The sequence below is a fragment of the Erinaceus europaeus genome, chromosome 1 (genome assembly GCF_950295315.1).
Source record: "Erinaceus europaeus chromosome 1, mEriEur2.1, whole genome shotgun sequence".
In the NCBI taxonomy this organism is placed as follows: domain Eukaryota; kingdom Metazoa; phylum Chordata; class Mammalia; order Eulipotyphla; family Erinaceidae; genus Erinaceus; species Erinaceus europaeus.
In genome coordinates, this window is record NC_080162.1 from 89,626,137 (window position 1) to 89,633,145 (window position 7,009).

Genomic DNA, 7,009 nt, shown 5'->3' on the forward strand with positions numbered 1-7,009 from the left:
TTTATCAACCACCTATATAGTCACCACTCAAGAAAGAACATAACAGTACTACACAAGGATTACACTTGGGAACAGAATGAACAACCTTGTAGAAGACAAGAGTTTGGAGTGTCAAGATGAGGTATCCCCTGACTCCCACAGGAGGATATGATTAGTTTGTTTGATTACTGCCATGAGCTGGCAGGAAAGTGAACCTTTCAACTGTGCCTGGTCCCTTGACAAAGGAATTAAATTTAACTAGAAGACCTCATCAGTGGAAGCAGAATAGGGAGGGAAAACTGAGGTTATGATATTCCTGGTCATTGAAACATTAAATGCTTAGATTAAAGGATGTTTCACATTTGTAAACTGACTGAATTCTAACACTGAGCTTAAATTACTAATGCATTTATAATAATATTTTTAATATTAAATAGTCTTAGACCAGGAAGACCAGAAGCAACTGGTCCTGTCAGTATAAAAGATATAGTTATTTGTAAATAGCATTAAATGACATGAATCTTGGTAAGGTCTTGTATGGTACAGTAAGTCGTAACCATGGGATTTTCCAAGTAAACCAAGTTCCCAAATAACTTGGTTATAATAATAATTATATATTGCTGGGCGGAAGGTAGATAGCATAATGGTTATGCAAACAGACTCTCATGCTAGGCGGAAGGTAGATAGCATAATGGTGATGCAAACAGCTCTCCAAAGTCCCAGGTTCAACCCACCCCACCCCTACCCCTCACCCTCCTGCACCACCATAAACCAGAACTGAACAGTGTTCTACTTTAAATAAATAAATAAATATCACCTTCTTAAACTCTAAGATAGCAAGAAACCTTCTCATTCTCTTTAAAATCCATATTTCTCCCAGTCCTGTAACCTCTGGGGCTTTGCCGGTTTTTCTTCATGCTTCTGTTGATCCCCTACCATTTGATACTGCATCTGCTCACCTCAGCCAAATCAGTGCAACCACTGCCAACTCAACATCTCACTTCAGACTGTGTCCAGAGATGCCAGGCCAAGGAAGTCAACCTCCAGATCCAATACTATGGTGAGACCTATACTAGCTCATAGGACTTCTTAGTTCCATTTCAAGTGGCTCACTTCCTAACAAAGTTACAGAACCTAGATATAGACGAGGGCCCAAGGGATAGAGTACATGTGCACATGTATCCATAAGTAAGGGGAAAATCTATACCTCAAAGTAAAAGTACATAATACTCTGCAATTAGTAGACTTAGACTCAATAAGTGCAGCAAGCAAGTAGAAAGACCTTAAAAAGACACCATAAAGTACTTAATGAAATAGTTTCTACTCAGGTCTTCATACGCTCCTACTCCCTATTTCACTTCCCTCAATCATTCTAAGTCTAACCCTGTCAGATAAAGTAAGGACTACAAAAGCTGGATATGGGTAAGAGGTCAGCACACTTCAATGTTGACCCTTTAGGTCTCTACTAGGCCACCCCATCATCTGGGGCTCGAGTCAGGGAATCCTGAGATTCTCATATAGATATGATGGGCCATAGGTCAGATCAATGGGGTTTATAGTTAACAGTATTTATATACTTTTCCCATATTTTGGAGCTACTCTCTGCCCTGATCCAGCTTTCTAGTCCTATTCTCAACTCTGACACCATCTCCCCAGACAATACTTTTATCCCACCTACATGTTAGCTATCAGGGTCCAGCAAAAATTAGTACAGTCATGAACCCCTTGGAATATACCTAAAATAGACTTCCTAGCTTTTTCCAACATGAAGACCCTCAATCTCATCTGCTCTTTATTACCTTTAGGTTCCTGATAATTAAACAATTTGTTCTGCTTTATCTCTTAATGCTTTTCAGCCACCAAGTTGCAGATGCTACCATGATAACATCCTGACTTCCCTGGACAGATGACCTCACCAATATGTCCTGGAACCTCACCTCCCCAAGAGCCCTCCCCCGCAAGGGAAAGACAGAAACAGACTAGGGGTGTGTATCAACCTGGTAACATCCATGGCCACCAGAGAAGCAATTATAGAAGCCAGACCATCCTCCTTCTGCACCCCATAGAGAATTTTTTTTTAATATTTATTTTTATTTATTTATTCCCTTTTGTTGCCCTTGTTGTTTTATTGTTGTAGTTATTATTGTTGTCATTGTGGTTGGATAGGACAGAGAGAAATGGAGAGGGGAGGGGGAAGACAGAGAGAGGGAGAGAAAGATAGACACCTGCAGACCTGTTTCACCACTTGTGAAGCGACACCCCTGCAGGTGGGGAGCCAGGGCTTGAACCAGGATCCTTATGCGGGTCCTTGTGCTTAGCGCCACCTGCGCTTAACCCGCTGCGCTACAGCCCGACTCGCCACATAGAGAATTTTGATCCATACTCCCAGAAGGATAGAGAATAGGGAAACTTCCAATGGAGGGGATGAGATATGGAACTCTGGTGGTGGGAATTGTATGGAATTGTACCCCTCTCTTATCCTATGATCTTGTTAATCATTATTAAATTACTAAAAAATATATCCCAGGTCTTCCCCTAATCTCACCTAATGTCAAGGTAGCACATGATAATGAGTCCTAATTTGAGGTCTTGCACCATGGCCCCTTATGCTGTAGTCAAAATGGTGGCAGGAAGTGTTAACTCCAACACTGTGCTTCTCCCCGACCACTGCTGCTGGTGTAGTAGAGCTGAAGAACTATCTTCAGGAATAAACAATCCCCAGTGGCCAGAGTTGGACTCTCCCTGACAATACAACCAATAATTTTTGTAAGTTTCTTTTTAAAATCTTTTTATTAGTAGTTTAATATTTATTTGCAAAATTATAAGATAACAGGAGTATAATTCCACACCTTTCCCACCACCTAAGTTCTGTGTCCCCATTCCCTCCCTTGGAAACTACATTATTTCTCCCAGGATCACAGATATGGGTTGGCTATTATTTCAATAGCCATGTGTTTATATGTGCCCATTTTTCTATGGTCCTGCCTTCTCTTCCTTTCTAAGTCACAGCTACTACTTCTGAATGTGCTTCCTTTTTTTTCTTTTTCTTTTTTTTTTTCCCCTCACTCCTCTTCTCTCACCTAGGATTTTAGTGGGGTCCAAGCTAGCCTTGAGTTTTACTGCATTTACTTGTTTGGTGATTCTAATAAAGGTTTTCATAGAGACAATAATTGTCCTATAATTGATAAATTTTTTGTCAGTATATCTCTTAGCCAATTGTTTACAGTGTTTCTTCTAAAGATTATCAGGGGGTGATAATAATGCTGATTCTGTCAAAAGAAATTAAGAAATGCATATTTCTTTTGTGTAGTTAGTGTAGTAGATAAAGTGATTGAGGAAAGTGAAGTAGGGGATAGGAGCCTAAGTAATAAATATTTAATTGGAAAATGTATGGTGCCTTCTTTGGGCCTTTTTACTAGATTGCTGAGCTAAATAGTTCTAAATCTAATCACAGAGGACTATTTGAGGTATATAGTTGCCTCTAACTTATGGATACATGTATACATGTACCCAGTCTACCAGGCCCTAGCCTATATCTAACAACCTATGATTTTAATCAGCTTCTGGTTCATTTCCCAGTCAGTGTCCTGAACTTGACATCAAAACCAAGTATGTTTCCTACTGATAGATTGCTGGGGGCCAGTCCCAGCAGGTTATTAGGGTATCCTGACAAAGGAGGGGAGTTGGCGAAGAATGAGGAAGAATGAGAGACAAGTGAGTTGATGCTGAATCAAGCTCAAGCAGACATCTCTGTCATACTTAAGCAGAACTTTATTTTTATAGTCTCATAAGGCTCAGCTCATTAAAACAAAAATCACCAAGGCTTTGATTATTAAAACAAAAATCACCAAGGCTTTGGTCACTAATACATAAATCACCAAGGCTTTGATTATTAAAACAAAAATCACCAAGTAAGAACAGCACAGGTAGGGAACATCTCCTGCTTTGTGGAACATTCACATTCCAGGGGCACTTTTCTCCCTACAGATCACATCACAGTTTCTATGTCTTTTGTTATTCCTGTACATGTGTGCTAGGCAGATGTTCTATTGATTAAGATTAATATTCTACCTGTGCTTATGCCATTCTCTTGCCCCTCTGCATCAGAAGCCATGGTTCATTGAAAGTTCAAGCTTGTTACGTTTCTAGGGGCCTTAAACAAATTGAGCAGCCCATTTTTCATAAAATCTGTCCCATTGTTAGATCAAGGAGTTTTGTTTTGTTCCTTACTGAGAAGGTACCAAGGTGGTGCTGACCTGACCAGCCTCTCCATAAAGTTAAGCTCTCTAGCTGGAATCCATCTTCTGTGTGTGCTCACTATGTGACCTAGGTTCTCGTGTACTATTCCTGCATAGGGAAGTGGGATCATAATGGTGGGTGGTAGATTAAAAGGCCTATTGTATCTAGGTGGATACCATAACTTCCCATTGATTAATTATGCTATGTAAGGTGGCCCCTCCACCGTGGGAACCACCAATCTTTCTCTATATTTTAGGGGGAATACTAAAGGAAGTGGTGCAGATAAAGGGGAGAACATTTCTTCCTCTTGGAGTCTCCTAAAAAATTCTCCATTATTGGTATTGCTTGTTCCATTATGATCAGTCTTACAGAGTGCAGTGCAGGTTTTGTCATTACTTTTGTTACTGGTTAGGCTCTGAGCCTGGCCATAGGTAAAGATTATCAAGACCACACAAAGCTTAATCCCAAGCCCTATACTTAGCAAAAGGCGAGATGGTTTCAGTTTAGCCTGGAGATTCCAGCCATGTTGAACTTCCTGTGAAGCAGCTCGCATGGCAGTGCCTGTGCCAATAGATGTTAATTTACTCACACTGGATGAATGCTTTCAACCTGAACATATATATATTTTTTTTTTTCTTTTTCAATTCTGCAAAGTCCTTCTTAATTCCTGTAAATATCACTTATCTCATTCTGAAGAGTTGGGTGTATGACACATTTTATTCCATATCCATGTGTTCCTAATTCATAGCTATATAATATATTTAATTTTTTTTTTTTTACCAAATCACTGCTAAGCTCCAACTTATGGTAGTGCTGGCGATTGAATCTGGGGCTTCTGATGTCTCAGGCACGAAAGTCTTTTTATATACCAACTATACTATTTTAAATTTTTTCCTAGAGAGAGAGGATTAGTGTTATGCCCAGAAGTTCAAGACCCGATCTCACGCAAAGAAGACCAGAATCACTGCAATAACAAGAGCCTTTATTAGGAAGCTTAAGCTTAGGCTGCCAACATTCTTCCAAGCAAGGGGAGAGTCTGCGACCCCAATCCTTTTTCATCTCACCTTTTTTATAGTTATCACAGGGTGGGTACAGGTGGAAAATATTTATGCAGAACAAGGAACAGTTGGTTTCGGGCTAATGGCTGTTCTCAATATTCGGGGCTTTTCTCTAACCTCACAATTAGAGAATCACTTTGGCATACATGATGCTGGGGACTGAACTTGGGGGTTCATATAGATCAGACACTACGCATTGTGCTATATCCCACTATATTTATGTATTTTTATTTTGTGACCTCATGTTCTGTTTTTAAAAATGTGAATTCTTTTTTTTTCTCAAGGATTTTAAAATTCTTATTTCATTGTGATTTTGAGATGTTGGTTGTTATTTACATTTTGCCTTGGGTGAATGTATCTCTTAATTGTTATTTGTCAATTGTTTCAAAAGATGCTTTAATCAAGGGTCAACCCAGGAGGTAGCATAATGGTTATGCAAATGATTATGCCTGAGGCTCCAAATTCCCTGGTTCAATGGTCAACACTAAGTAAGCCATAGCTGAGTAGTGTTCTGGTAAAAAAAAAAAAAATCTTTTACCCACACAGCCATGATGGGCCTAGACCTCTAACAGATCCCTCTTGCCACTGTCACTGGTCATCTCCATCAGGAACAACATAATGGACCCCTTTGTCGTTCCTATAGGACCTTGCCCTCAATGTGGATTAGGAATGCTAGGGACTGTTCCATTCTCTGATGGGAGGTTGGATAACATATTCCACCACTTGAGGAAGATGGGTCCTGAAATTAGTGCAGCCTGGAATGTTCCTAGCCATGACCACAGAATGTGAGCTCAGACCTACAGGGATGCAGAGGTTACATAGGTTCCTGTGCTGAATATGGGCCCCAGATCAAATTGATGGGGTTTACAGTTAATAATATTTATATACTCTTCCCATATTTGGGAGCTACTCTCTTCCCTGATGAAGTTTTCTAGTCCTTTTTCAAACTATGACACCGTCTCCCCAGACAATAACTTGCATCCACCTACATGTTAGCTGTCAGACTCAGGCAAAAACTAGTAAAGTCATGGGCCCCTTGGAATATACCTAAAATAGACCTAGTAGCTATTTCCAAAACAGAGACCCCAAATCTTCATCTGTAATATTCCAGCCTTTAGGTTCATGATTAGTCAACAATTTGTTCTGCTTTATATCTTAACTCTTTTTCAGCCACCAAGTTCCAGATGTCACTATAATGCCAGCCTAACTTTCCTGAGCAGACCACCATGTGTCTTGGAGCCCTGGCCCACTAGCCAAAGAGAGAGACAGGCTTGGATTGACCTACCAATGCTCTTGTTCAGTGAGGAAGCAATTACAATTCCACCTTTTGCATCCCATAATGATCCTGGGTCCATACTCCCAGAGGGATAAACAATAGGAAAGCTATCAAGGGAGGGGATGGGATACGGAGTTCTGGTGGTGGGAAAATTATGTGGAATTGTACCCCTCTTATTCCATGGCCTTGTTGATATTTCCATTTTATAAATAAATAAATAAATAAAATCTTTTAATCAAAATACTTTTTAAAAAGCCTGGAACCCTCTTTATTTTCTTTATTTATTGGGAGGGTTATTTTACAGCTGACAGTAAAATACAGTGGTTTCTACATATGTAACATTACTGTTTTCCACATACCAATCTTAACCCCCACGCCAGGTCCTCTTCTGCCATCATGTTCCAGGATCTGAACAATTCCCCATACCTCAGAGTCTTTTAACCTGAAACCCTCTTAA